Source organism: Eschrichtius robustus, chromosome 17 (genome assembly GCF_028021215.1).
Source record: "Eschrichtius robustus isolate mEscRob2 chromosome 17, mEscRob2.pri, whole genome shotgun sequence".
In the NCBI taxonomy this organism is placed as follows: Eukaryota; Metazoa; Chordata; class Mammalia; order Artiodactyla; family Eschrichtiidae; genus Eschrichtius; species Eschrichtius robustus.
In genome coordinates this window covers 58,085,219-58,100,129 of record NC_090840.1, presented here as the reverse complement: position 1 = coordinate 58,100,129, position 14,911 = coordinate 58,085,219, and positions in this window count along the sequence as shown.

Sequence of the window (14,911 nt, the reverse complement as noted above, 5' to 3'; positions counted from 1 at the left end):
TTGTCCATAGACTTTCTCTATTGACAGAAAATATCTTCCCTATATTCTTTTGTTGGGCATGGATATACCTCCTCTTCAGTACTCTAAAGAAAATGCTGGGTAGAGCCAGGCAGAACTCACTATAGTCATTTCTTACTAACAAACAAACACATTAATATAAGAACTTCAGTATGGTTGCCAGATGAAATACAGTACACCAGCTAAATTTGACTTTCAGATAAACAACAAAAATATTTTATTGTAAGCATATTCCATGCAGTATTAGGACATATTTATACTAAAAAAAATTCATTGTTTACCTGAAATTCAAATTTAACTGGGCATTAACTAAATCTGACAACTCTAAGCTCCTTGACTTCCAAATCTATACCCTCTGGGATGCAGGATAAAGTAAAGTCAGGTGGCCTAAAGCTACTAGGTGGTCATTATTGTCACAACCAAAGAAATACTGACAGCATCTCCAATCTCTACTATCTTGGGATTTATATCACTTACCCTGGGGCCTGTGAGACCCCCAGCTATTCATTATGACCATACCACATTTCCCATTTCCACTGCAGGAATGTGTCCAGATCAGGATCGTGAAGCCCAACTGTTTTTCCTGCCAAAGAATTGCCATCTTGTGGAATTAAACCCTACCTCTCAATATCTCAAGTTTCATTAGGTATTCCTCCCCCACAACGCACACACTTTTTTTTTGTTTCCGGCCACTGGGTACTGCTTCCTCTTTTCCTTAGTTCTGATTGTATTTACAAACAACAAGAGTTTGGGTTGTTCCCTTGAACCATGCAACTCCTCAAGAAATGTACCCAGATGTTTCTTTTCCCGCAAGTCTCTTTATACAGCACGTTGAGGTTACTCTCCTATGCACGCTAGGCATGATCCGTCCTAATGAGCTGTTACATCAGTCATTATATAAATTGCAGTCACTGCAAATCCTCCCATACTCATATTCTAGGACATTAGGCAGAACTTCATGGAAGCACCAATTTGATTGGTGTTGAGTTCACACATAGAATTCTTCCTGAAAGGCTACTTGAGTTCTTTCATGGGTCTTAAAATAGTCTCTGACCCCCACCCTCACAATGTTTTCTTCTCTTCCAGAAAGAGCCCACATTTCTAAAGAAAAAAGTAGGCATATTTATGGAGCCAAGATTAAAAACAATTCTGTGGTCATACTCCATTAAGATTTTTGAACTTTTTCATTGACATAGTGGTGCCTAAGTCTGGTTCTTCAACTGGATAATTTAGTCCCAAAATCTGTTCTCTCAAAAAGTATAATTCCAATTTAAGAAGTATCCACATTATCCTCTCAGCTATCACTCCAAGAGCTATCATGATTGATTCTGGACCCACTTTTACCATTATCCCAAAATTTGTACAGTCCTGCTAAAATTGCATTGTGGGGTCAGATATAATATACCTCTATTAATCTATAGTAAACTGGGTTGTGTGCAGGAGAGCTCAAATTCTGAACAAGTTCCCCACTCACCCCTCCCTCCCAAAAAGTTGTGCTTAAAAGTTGTGACCTTCAAGAGAAATACAGCCTAATGTTTGCTTAGGTGTCTCAAACATTTATGAAAATTCAAGCCTGCGATTCATGAAAACTAATGAAAATAATTGATCTTTTTCCTCTTCTTTACATTCTTGAATACCTTCCTACCCTACCTTCCCAGAATAATTTTCTCTTCTATTATCACAGTCCCAAATCCCCACTATATTAGTACTTCTCATCTCTATGCTTTTCTACTGTTTGAACTATGCCTTCCCTCCCCACCACTCAACACACAGCCTTGGAAGAAGAGCTTTTCTTTCACTGTGATTGCTTTTCCTCAATGAGAACATGTATGGAGAGATGTTTGCTTCAGACATCAGGGGATGAAGACGAAGCCAAGTGGGTGGTGTCCAAATGCTCTGCTGGTAATTGTAGGGGGAGGCTGAGAAGCTCCACATGTTAAAATTTTGTACCTTCAGTCAGATCTTAATCCTGGCTTTCCAGTAAGTGCTAACTGAATCATAAATCTGAATTTTCAGGACAATAGAAGGGACCCAGGCTGGGAGAACTCTGTGGGGTCTTGTAGGGCTGATGAAGGATCTTTATTGAAATATTATAAGTGAAGAAGAATCTAGGCCTTATTATTCATGTCTCACCAGAGGCAATTATCTGAGCAATTGGAGATCTAGAACCATGCAAAGCTTAGGAGGTGAAGGTCCAGGATAAGGACACATTCAGGCTGTGTCAGGAAGGGAAAATCAGATGGTCTCCAAAATGGAACTTTGGCCGTGAACTGGGGCAAAGGTTTTGTTTATTTATTTAGTTAGTTAGTTAGTTAGCTAGTTAATTCTAAATATAGACCAGGTACCTTACTGAGAGATTGACACATAATTTCTCATCTAGTCATTACATCACTGTATGTATTCCTATTATGTACTAAGCCTCAGAGAGAATTAGTACATTGAACTGGGTATCACAGTGAGAAAATGGCAACACAGGTATTTGAACTTACATCTGTCTGATTGCAAGACCAAGCTAAACCTTGTCTACTTGGGAATACGCTGTTCCATCATTGCCCTACCTAGGATACTTTCTTGCCTATCAGGATGGAGTGACAGGGGTGAAAGCCTAACTTAGATACACTCTCTCATTTCCCTACCATCAGAATTTCTGGTATAACGTTTCTTTCTTTTATTTTTTTTTTGGGGGGAATTTTTTTCCATTTTTGGATCATGAAAAAATAAAAATGGTACAAATTTAAGGACAAAGTAAAAATTTTGAAGTACTGAGATTTATAAGGTTGGAAGATATGACATACAAGAGGAAAAAATGAGTCAAAAATCTATAAATAACTCCTAATATTAATATATTATATTGTATTGATGAAAGGGTATAAAAGAGGATTCAATTTATTTCTAATTTTCCAAAATAATTTTGCAAGCTGAAATAATAATGTAATAAAATTAGCATCAGATATTGATATATTTTGATTCCTCATTGAGTTGGATTTAACAAAGATTGAAGAAAATCATAGAAAATTCTAGATACCTGAATCATAGAAGTTTCAAGTAGGCATATGTACATGATATCTAACTTACTGTAAAATAATATTAGATGCAGTTTGCTGAGGGCCCACTCTGTGCCTGACACCGGGTTGGGACACAACATGTGTTGATTATATCAGTTAATCAATACAGTAATTCTGTTAAGGTGGGTATTACCACCCTCATTTTTCAAATGAGGAAACAGAAACTCAAGTTACTTATCTAAGATCACACAGCTAAATATTGGCTGGACTGTTAAGCTAGGGTTGCTTGACTCCAAAGCTCCTTTCTTTTCTACTGCACCTTACTCTTTCTAGACCAACCCTGTCATGGTGTAGAGGAGGACATATACTCAAGTATTCTTAGAGTGGTTATTTACTACACCTAACTCCACAAACAGAGCAACAGAAATTTTAAATTAATATGAAGCATAGATTTATTCAACATTTTAACATTAAATTCAGAACAGTTCTAATTATGAATATCTTGAGCCAAATTCTTGGGAATTGTATTATAATGCTGAGTAGTCAAAGCATCAAAGTTGGAGAAAATTAAGATGGCAAATCATTTAAAAATACTCTGTGTTTCTTTTTCTTAAAAATAAATTTATTTATTTATTTATTTTTGGCTGCATTGGGTCTTCATGGCTGCACGTGGGCTTCCTCTAGTTGCCGCGAGCGGGGCTACTCTTCGTTGCGGTGCGCGGGCTTCTCATTGCAGTGGCTTCTCTTGTTGTGGAGCACGGGCTCTAGGTGCGCAGGCTTCAGTAGTTGTGGTGCACGGGCTTAATTGCTGCACGGCATGTGGGATATTCCTGGACCAGGGCTCGAACCCATGTTTCTTTTTAAGACTGAAAAAAAATCTGGTTCCTTTATAACAGTTAGTAGCTCCTGACACCAAGTGGTCACTCTATGTACTGCTCTTAACAATTTTTCCTATCAGGAGAAAAATTGCCCTATCAGGAGGAAAAACAAAAAAACAAACAAAAAAACGATAAAATGAATGCATTTTGTGAGAGGCCTTATTTCATTTGTTGCCATTAAACTATTTAAGAACTGGAGATTGTGGGTAGAGATACCAGTGGGTGATTATCCAGTTCTTCATGTCTGGGACTTCCCTGGTGGAGCAGTGGTTAGGAATCTGCTGCCAATAAAGGGGACATTGGTTCGATCCCTGGTCCAGGAAGATCGCACATGCTGCAGAGCAACAAAGCCCCGTGTGCCACAACTACTGAGCCTGTGCTCTAGAGCCCATGAGCCACAACTACTGAAGCCTGCATGCCTAGAGTCCGTGCTCCACAACAAGAGAAGCCACCACGATGAGAAGCCCACGCATCGCAACGAAGAGTAGCCCCTGCTCACTGCAACTTGAGAAAGCCCGTGCGCAGCAACGAAGACCCAACGCAGACAAAAAATTAAAAAAAAAAAAAAAAGTTCTTCATGTCTGTACTTTAAACATTTATTCCCAGTTTTGTTGCTGATGTGGATATGTGTGTTAGATTCTTGACAGCGAGCCAAGGGTTTGTACCATGTCTACTGAGCAAGCTAACAAGCATTATAGCATAGATACCATGGCAATTAAGAAAAACTGTCTCAGATGAACTTAGGCCCATCCACCTTCTTCAGCGTCCACCAACTGGATGGCTGAGATCTCTTCTATCTGCAGTCTAGCACTTATCTTATAGCAGCATATACAGGACATCACTGGTGTCATCTCAGCCACTAGCTGATGCTCCCACAGCTGGGCACTGTCAATGCCTCCACAACTACAGCTAATGCCTTGAAATCTTCCTAGTGCCAACAAACCCCCTGTTCTTGAACTACAGATGCAGCAGAAGCTATGATTTCTTACCCACAAAAGCTGGACGCATGTTCTTCTTTTTTATGCAACACTCTGTCTCATGAACAACAAAGTGCTGTCCTCTACTCCAATGTCTAACAGAACTTTGGATGAAACAGGCCCTTGAAGTCCATCACCAGACATGCCTAACTTCCAGCAGATGTCACTTAGCTGTAAGTTAATGTCTCTCTTAAATTCTTAACCTGTACTCTAGGTTTCAAAACTTAATCATTTGCTGTTGTAATTTGTGTAATTTGCAATTACACAACTATTCTACAGATGCAAGACATGGGTCTATGTTTTCCTGGGGCGCTAATCAAAATGTAAGGTAAAGCTCCTTACATTATTATTATGAGTCTAATATTATGAGTATAAATTTAATGTTCCAATTATTTGATCTTGTTTCTGTCAGGTGTGAGCCATGTCTGCAAACATTCTCTTCAGACTTAGAGGTTCAGGAAGTACACAGATACAGCTCAGGTTGACAAACCTTGAACTAGACGACCATTAGGGGAAGGGAAAAGATGTAAACATTTTCATTTTAAAAATTATGTCACAGATAATGTTTTATTGCATACACAATTTTTCACTGACAAGAGTAAGTTTTTGGAGTTATATATAATTTTAAATGAAATTATGCTTTTATATTTTTCCCTCTGACTGAAGTAAATCAGAACTCATCATATATATATTTCAGATATATTTCTTTTTGCTAAAACTTTTCAAAAATGTCACATAAATATATTACAATGCTTTTCTGTATAAAGGGGGGGTATTTCTGAGTGCTTTCTTGATTGATTAATGTCGTAAAGACTATCCATATAAGTGAGCTTTCACAAGTTCTAGGAAACCCAGTCAATGACAAGAGTAGCTCAAATGCATTACAACTATGAGTCATAATACTGATGTAAATGTTCTCTATGGAACAGTCAGCACTAGGTTGAGTTATATTTTAATATTTCAAAAATATTTGTTGAAAAGATGACTTTGGACTATGTTATATTCCAGGAAGAAATTCAAATAAGTTTGCATTTCCCCTTTTCCTGGAAAAAGGTGTTATGTGTTATAGAATTATAAAAGAGAAAAGTAAGCAAATAAAAGTTTGTTAGAAAACCTGAGGCTTTTTAAAATAAAAATGCATTCATGGTAGAGTATGGAAATGGAAAAATAGTAACTTTACAGTGGAAACCATAGCAGACACCACCTTAACCAAATGATGAAGTGTAACATTAATATCATGTTGCATGGATATCATGTCTCCCCTGCTAGTACATGAGAAAAGCACTTCACTTCTGTGGCATTTTTTCCAAAACCCAAAGCCCGAGTATAATCATGAGAAAAATATCAGACAAACACAAATTGAGGGACATTGTAAAATATCTGACCACTTCCTCAAAACTGTCAAGGTTGTGAAAGATAGGGAAAGGTTGAGAAACTGTCACAGAACAGAAGAGACTATGGGGATATGACAACTAAATGCAATGTGGTACCTTGGATTAGATCCTGGAACAGAAAGAGGAAAACTATTGAAAAATCAAATAAATCTGGAATTCAGTTAGTAGTAGTTAAAAAAAGGCATCCCTGAGCCACAAAACAAATGAACAACATGCTCGAAGTGGCTTTTTCAATTGTGATAGGTTATACTGCATTATTCACACTCTGTATCAAAACCCTGCAGAGAATTGTGACAACGTTGCTCAAATCAAAGGACTTTCTTAAAATAGGTAATTAGATCTTCTCTGCTACAGACTTACTCCTCTGCCATTTTCCATTTATATGAGTGCTGGAATATGGACATTTTCACATATTCAAGCATTCCTGGGAAGCAATAAGAGATTTCAGTTCTGTGTAACTGTCTAAATAGCACATCATTAATCTAAGACATAAGTGGGGGGCAGTGCGGCTCGTATGATTTGGTAACGAAAATAGTGCATTTAATATTTGAACATGATGAGGTTTAGGGACCTAGGACATCAATTACAGTTGTGGCCTGGAGCTCAAGAGACAGAGCTGCCAGGTGGTAGAGATGACAGATTTGCGAGTCATCAGCCAGGAGTGTAGGTGGGTCTCCCAGGGCAAGTGAGGGCAGAGAGAAGAGAAGGCAACAGAGAGAATTCCTTTCAATCAACCCGTTTCTCTCATCAATGTCATGTGCGCACAGTCACAAAACTCAACCAAGTAAGTTAGCTGACATCATTTTTCTAGCCTATATGTCTATAATAATTTCAACTTCAAGGAGCACGCTGCACAATACTGACACCTGTAGTCACATGGAAATTTTAAGCAATCATACAGACTACTAACTCTTTCAGCAAGCTAGAGATATTCCAGTCTAAATTTTATTTCACTCTTTGGCTGCAGTGCTCAATTTGACAGCTGTTGGTACAGGTGAAATTAAAAGGCAAAAGATTATCCACAGATTCACACAGGCCTTGAAATCGACCTGAGGGGGCCAAAATGAGAGAAGTTTTTCTGGCATTTATATCTGGAAGAAATCGTGTTTTTTTTTTTTTTACTGTTTGGTAATTGTCAAAGAACAAATTGTTACAATTCTATATAAAATAGACTCTTATGTTTAAATCCATCCTGAAGAAGAAAGAAGATCCTTAAAGTCACAAGTGTTTGCCCACATAAATTTTCCAAGCTTTCAGAAAAGACTTTCCTGTAAATCATTTTAGATTTTTACAGGGGCCTGGACGCTTTAAACAAAACTTAATGGTGCCTTACTAAAAGTCCAGATATGGGTTTTGGTGTTTGCACTGCACTCTTTTCTATGATCTCACTTTGTTTACATCCAGCAAGTTTCCTGTAAGAGCTCTTTGAGGTGGCTCTGCATTGTCCAGCTTGGAGGCCAGAGTGATCCATCAATTGCTAGGAAGCTGGACTTTTGCCAAAAGTATTTAGGTTGGGAATTACTGTAATTTACCAGCAGGTAGAATCTCCCGAAGGTGAAGGTGAATTTAATATCAGAAAATGGAAGTTACACAGAAAGACGTGGAAGAGGAGGCAGCCTATCTGAAAAATACTTATCTTGATGAGATTACAAGAACTAAGAGGAAATTTTGCAGCAGATTAGTATTTCCCACTTCCTTTTTGTTGGGCTCTCAAATCTAATAACCATTTCTGAAGTGTTGAAAAGAGCATCTGGAAAAATACTGCCTTGGGCATTTGGGAAAGAGAGATCTAGGAAAAGAAAATATTTTAGGAGAGGTCTAATGTGACTTGGAAAATAATTCAGGCACCAGCGTTTGGCCTAAAATGAGAGAAAGGATGGCTTTAGATGGCAAAGCTGGTCTCAAGAAACTTATAGCTATTCCTCCCTGCAGCCGATCACCATCCTACAACTCCTCTCTAGGGCCCAGAATCTACCACTCTTGGGATCTCACTTTCTCCCAGTCCGCATAGTCATGCTGCTGACTGTTGTTATTGCTTTTCTGTATAGTATGACAAATACCTATTTCTGTGGTTAGTTCCCACATTAGACTGTGAGCTCCTCTCATCCTGGCAACTTCCATTCCTGGAGCATTTACGGATTCTCACAGTCACCCTAGGAGGTAGCTAAAACTATCTCTTTTATTTATTTTTTTACATGTTTCCTCCTCTCCTCTCTTCACCTAACTGTAGGTACTACTAGTGCCAAGATCACATCTCTTTGGTTCACTGCTGTATTCCCAGGGCCTAGAATGGTTTAACATTCAGTAAATGTCCAGTAAACACTGATTAAATGAAGAATGGACATAGAATCATTAACCCCATTTCTTATAAGATCTTATGACAGATAAGTGGCAAAGAAAGATTTGAACCCAGTTCTGCCTGACTTCAAATGTCATCTGTGCTTAACTTCTGTATTGATTAATGACTAAAACCTACTCACTATCCCAAAGCCATCACCAATCAATCAAATAATCAAAATCAATCAACCTCATATAATACACAGGCACATAGGCAGAGAAGAAGTTGTAACTGGCACAGCACACATTGGTATAACTTCCATATCTCCACTCTGACAAGTCCCCAGATCTGAAATGCTGAGACTGCTTAGGGCCTCCTCTTAATAACAAATATTTCTTGAATGCTTAATAGGTACCAGAATTATTTTAAGAGTTTGAGGTATTTTCTTATATAATTCTTACTACACAATCGGAGGAAAACACTATTATTATTATAGACGATACATCTGAACACAGAGAGTTTAAATAATTGTACTACCTCACATACTGAGAGGGGTATAGCTAACATCTGAACCCACACCACGTCTTGTGATCATGCCCTTAACCATGATATACTGCCTTTCTAAGAACTTGACATATTGATAGGGTCAGGGGGAATAGTTAGCAAAGTAGCCAGCTGTGTCTTTGCAAGCACTAGTTTTTGTTTTCAGTGCCAAAACCAATCTTGAAATTGTAGGTGCTTGTTAAATATTTATGGAATTAATGGGTGAGTAAATCTGATTAGCTAATGTTTCTAAGATCATTAACCTAAGAGGATGGGATTCAGGGGAAAGGTGGGAAGTCTTGAGCTTTGAACAATACTCAAGATAGTGAGAGCTAAAGGAAGACATGTTAGAAGACAGCATGGGAGGATGAGGGAGGCTCTTAAAAAGGATAAATGGGTAAATAAATGAGGTCAGAACGACAGCTACAATATCCAGCTTTACTAATGATGTCCCTGTAATGAACATTTATAAATGCATCTAAGACCAGCCTGGTGGCAAAAACATTATCAATGAATCCAACTTGCTTTAGTTCTCCAGCCCATGACAGATGTGACAACTGATCTCCTTCACGGCAACTTCACTACTTCATGGCAACTTCCCATCCTTTCAAAAAGTATGCTGAACATATAATCTACTGTTCACACGTGACATATAGTCACCCATTAGTAAGCATCCTTTGAGTGTCTATGAGTCACCATGTTAGGTGTTTATAGCAATAGGCCAGATTTGAGAAGATGCGTACCTTCAGTCTGGCTGTTAATTTGAGAAAAGAAAGGAAAGGATGGTGGCAGGAAATATTAGTAAAAAAAAATCTCCTCAATAGAATTTGATGACTGACAAGATATAAGGTGAGAGAAAACAAAGTCAATGAGTTAGAATTGACTCAAAACAATGATGGTTAAACATCAATAAAAAGTCAAAAAGGAGATCTGGCTGAGGGAAGGGCAGCAGTGAGAAAAGATAATGATTTCAGTTTTCAAAATATTAGACATTTGGAGATGAAATGACATCCGGATAGAAATATCTAAATACTACTTAAATTGTGAAAATGGCTATACTACCCAAAGCAATCTACAGATTCAATGCAATCCCTATCAAATTACCAATGGCATTCTTCACAGAATTAGAACAAAAAGTTATGCAATTTGTATGGAAACACAAAAGACCCCGAAGAGCCAAAGCAATCTTGAGAAAGAAAAACGGAGCTAGAGGAATCATCCTCCCTGACTTCAGACTATACTACAAAGCTACAGTCATCAAGAACAGGATAGAAAGCCCAGAGATAAACCCATGCTCAGATGGTCACCTTATTTTGGATAAAGGAGGCAAGAGTATAAAATGGAGAAAAGACAGCCTCTTCAATAAGTGGTGCTGGGAAAACTGGACAGCTACATGTAAAAGAATGAAATTAGGACACTCCCTAACACCATACACAAAAATAAACTCAAAATGGATTACAGACCTAAATGTAAGGGCACACACTATAAAACTCTTAGAGGAAAACACAGGCAGAACACTCTATGACATAAATCACAGCAAGATCCTTTTTGACCCACCTCCTAGAGAAATGGAAATAAAAACAAAAATAAACAAATGGGACCTAATGAAACTTAAAAGCTTTTGCCCAGCAAAGGAAACCATAAACAAGACGAAAAGACAGCCCTCAGAATGGGAGAAAATATTTGCAAATGAAGCAACTGACAAAGGATTAATCTCCAAAATTTACAAGCAGTTCATGCAGCTCAATAACAAAAAAAAACAAACAACCCAATCCCAAAATGGGCAGAAGACCTAAATAGACATTTTTCCAAAGAAGATATACAGATTGCCAACAAACACTTGAAAGAATGCTCTACATCATTAATCATTAGAGAAATGCAAATCAAAACTACAATGAGATATCATCTCACACCAGTCAGAATGGCCATCATCAAATAATCTACAAACAATAAATGCTGGAGAGGGTGTGGAGAAAAGGGAACCGTCTTGCACTGTTGGTGGGAATGTAAATTGATACAGCCACTATGGAGAACAGTATGGAGGTTCCTTAAAAAACTAAAAATAGAACTACCATACGACCCAGCAATCCCAATACTGGACACATACCCTGAGAAAACCATAATTCAAAAAGAGACATGCACCACAATATTCATTGCAGCACTCTTTACAATAGCCAGGACATGGAAGCAACCGAAGTGTCCATTGACAGACGAACGGATAAAGATGTGGCAATATATACAATGGAATATTACTCAGCCATAAAAAGAAACGAAATTGAGTTATTTGTAGTGAGGTGGATGGACCTAGAGTCTGTCATACAGAGTGAAGTAAGTCAGAAAGAGAAAAACAAATACCGTATGCTAACACATATATATGGAATCTAAAAAAACAACCAAAAAAAATGGTCATGAAGAACCTAGGGGCAGGACGGGAATAAAGACACAGACCTACTAGAGAATGGACTTGAGGACGTGGGGAGGGGGAAGGGTAAGCTGGGACAAAGTGAGAGAGTGGCATGGACATATATATACTACCAAATGTGAAATAGATAGCTAGTGGGAAGCAGCCGCATAGCACAGGGAGATCAGCTCGGTGCTTTGTGACCACCTAGAGGGGTGGGATAGGGAGGATGGGAGGGAGGGAGAAACAAGAGGGAAGAGATATGGGGATATATGTATATGTATAGCTGATTCACTTTGTTATAAAGCAGAAACTAACACACCATTGTAAAGCAATTATACTCCAATAAAGATGTTAATAAATAAAAAAATAAATAAATAAATACTACTTAAAATAATGTAGAGTCCTCTCCATGGAGGGATTGGAGAAATTTTGTGAGAATTCATTCATCTATCCCTTATTTATGGATTCCGATATTCCTTGCACTAGGCTAGAAACTCGGGATACAAAGAAGAATGATTAGATTTACACTCTCCCAAGGAAAGCCCTGATGAACCCAAGTAGCTGTAGAAAAAGACTTGGAAAAAATTATGGCACAATGAAGAAATTAATGTTTAAAGCTCAATAGAAGAAGAAGAAAGGAGGAAGTTTCAGAGACATCATGAATAATACGACCATCGAAGGATGGAAGTAAGTCACTGTGTTAAGACAAATGTGCCACGCTAGAGGTGTGGCATTTCTCTGAATTCAGAGAAAAGATGATGGCAAAAAGGAAGTGGTAATCAACCTCACCTGTGGAAAGCAGGAGAGACTCTGGCAATGCTACATAGAGAATGAGTTAATTAAAATTTTATTCATAGACTTTTTCTATTTTGTTCATTACAGTATTCTCTGCAGTGAATATTATGCAAATATATGATTGAATTTTTATGTGTTGACCTGGAAACATGACCACGATTTTAAATGGTAAAAGCAAGGGATTGAATGTGTCAAGAACCATCACCAAATTCTTTAAAGAATGGATTAGGGGCTTTGTTGGCCATCTGCCACGTTACAATGTTTTCTTCATCTGAGAAGATATAGACTTGCTAAACTGTCACTGAAAGAGCATGATATAGTAAGATACAGGCTGGTCTACTTCCAAATGGTAATTCATGTATAATATAACAAGTGGAATGAAATAGAACCTGGGAACTTCTCTAGCTTTTATATCTATCTTGCATTAAGTCATGAGGCATTGGTACATGCTTGCTACTTAATGCTAATCTTTATTACAGATTAAAGGGAAACCCATTGCTCAATGCTCTCATGAGAAATTTTGTGATTGGCTAATATCACCATCAATTATCTGGGAATAAAGAGGGAGAAAGTCACCTCGAAAGAGAGAACAGGTTCAATTCACAGGTTTAATTATAGCAAAACTATATCTTCTTGTATCATAGACTTTGGGGGTTAGGAGTAAAGAATGATCCTCAAATTATTGATTATGATTTTGAGATGCTGATTCTAAAATTCTTATGAAGGACGAAAGTCCAAGAAAAGCCAAGGCCCTCTTAAGGAAAAAGGGCCATTAGTGGAGGGGGATTTTCTCTTTAGATACTGAGTTTGTATAAAGCTGTAATAACTAGGAGAGTGCAATTTTGGCACAGAAAAAAGCAAATTCTATTACCAAGGTAACAGACTAGAGAGCTTAGAAATAGGCCAACATCTGTGGAAACTTGATAAATGCAGAGGTAGCATTGCAGACTCTGAGAAAAGGAGGATCTACTTAACAAATAATACTGGAAAAACTTATTAGGCACAAAAAAGGTTACTTTAAAGTATTTTTAATTTTACGTACAATGTAAGACTTAATTATTCCTCTAAAAAATAAAACAGAACCAAAATTTCCTTTGACCCTTCTATCCCCGGTGCTAGCACTTATGCTCCCTATCCTTAGGCAATAACAATAACTAACATTTGTTTAATTTGAAGTGGAAATTTGACTGAGACATCATGAGACAAAAGGTATCACATGTCAAAGGAGGTGCTGGACCACATGCAAAATCTGTAAACAAAGTATCAAGAAACAAGTTACATGACTCTTATCCCTTCATTCACATCAATGGCATAACAGTATTCAGAGTTAGAAATTAGAATGGGGAGGTTTCTCTGGACAATGCTGCATATTGAGTACTAAGGAAGAGGGTTGAAGGGTACTGTCCCCTGAAGTCCAAGAAAAGGGGTCTGAGAATCTTAATATGTGTCACATGCAATGCAAAGACCACAGTGGACAGCGGTCTGAGTGACACCTGGAAAATCCAATGGCAATGGCTGTCTAGCTGCTTTGACAATGAAAGGAAAAGAGATCAGACAGGACTCCCAGGATTTTCTGGGGGTAGGAAATATGTGTTTCCTAAGGACCCAATATGTGTCCCATGTAAGAGAGAGCTGTTCTGAAGTCATTATCTTCATTCCTATCAGATTAACAGACCTCATAGAAAGAAGCAAGAAATATCTTTGGGCTGAAAAAAAAGTAAGCAACCAGCAAGAAAAGGGATGCTTTTGTTTTCGTCAAGCAGGATTCTTTTAGGAGATTCCCAGCAAGGGTGTTCTCTGGAGAACAAACGTAAGTACCAACAAGAGAAAGATTCCGCTTTAAACATCTGCCAAGTCCAGCATGCACTGATACTGGACTAATACGACAGTACCCTCCAAGTGGGAACTTCTTTGTGCCTTGTTCGTCTTCTCCCTTCCCCCACTGCTGTTAGCAAGAAGAGATTAAAGTTGAAGGTTAATTGAGGAAAGGAATAAAAAAAAACAACTGACCAAATGATTACCTTCTCAACCACAGGCTTCCTTTCTGCCATGGAAATGAACTGAGAAAGGGAAGAGGGGGAGATATTTTAACTTTAAAGCAAGATGGAAGTTTTGGCTATCATGTGGACTGAATGTGTTGATATGAACCTGAGATTGCATTTTATCATTAGAGAACTGTTTCTGGTACCTAAACATTCCTAGAAAAATCATGGTGCCTGATGCAATTTCCATGCAGAGACAGACGAAAACTAGACCCACAGAATGGATGTAATGGGAGACAGTGGGAGAGAGAAATGGCATAGCTGTATGATTACATCCCACAGTGCCGCTATTAAATGTAATGATTGGAACTGATTTAATCCTGAAACTAATCTTATAGGAGAGGTCTTATTATTATTCTCACTTAGCAGAAGAGTAAGACTCATACAGAGGTTAAACAACTTATTTAAGTAGATTCAAGAAGTAATTAATGGAGCAGGATTACTTCTTTACTCTTACAACAGGGGATGAAAGTGGCTTCAGGATAAAGAGAGAGTAGAAAGAAAGTTTGGAGAGCATGTGATAAAGGAGCATTTCCTCTCTTGAAGGAAGGTGGTGTGCTTGAGAGTAGAAAGAAGG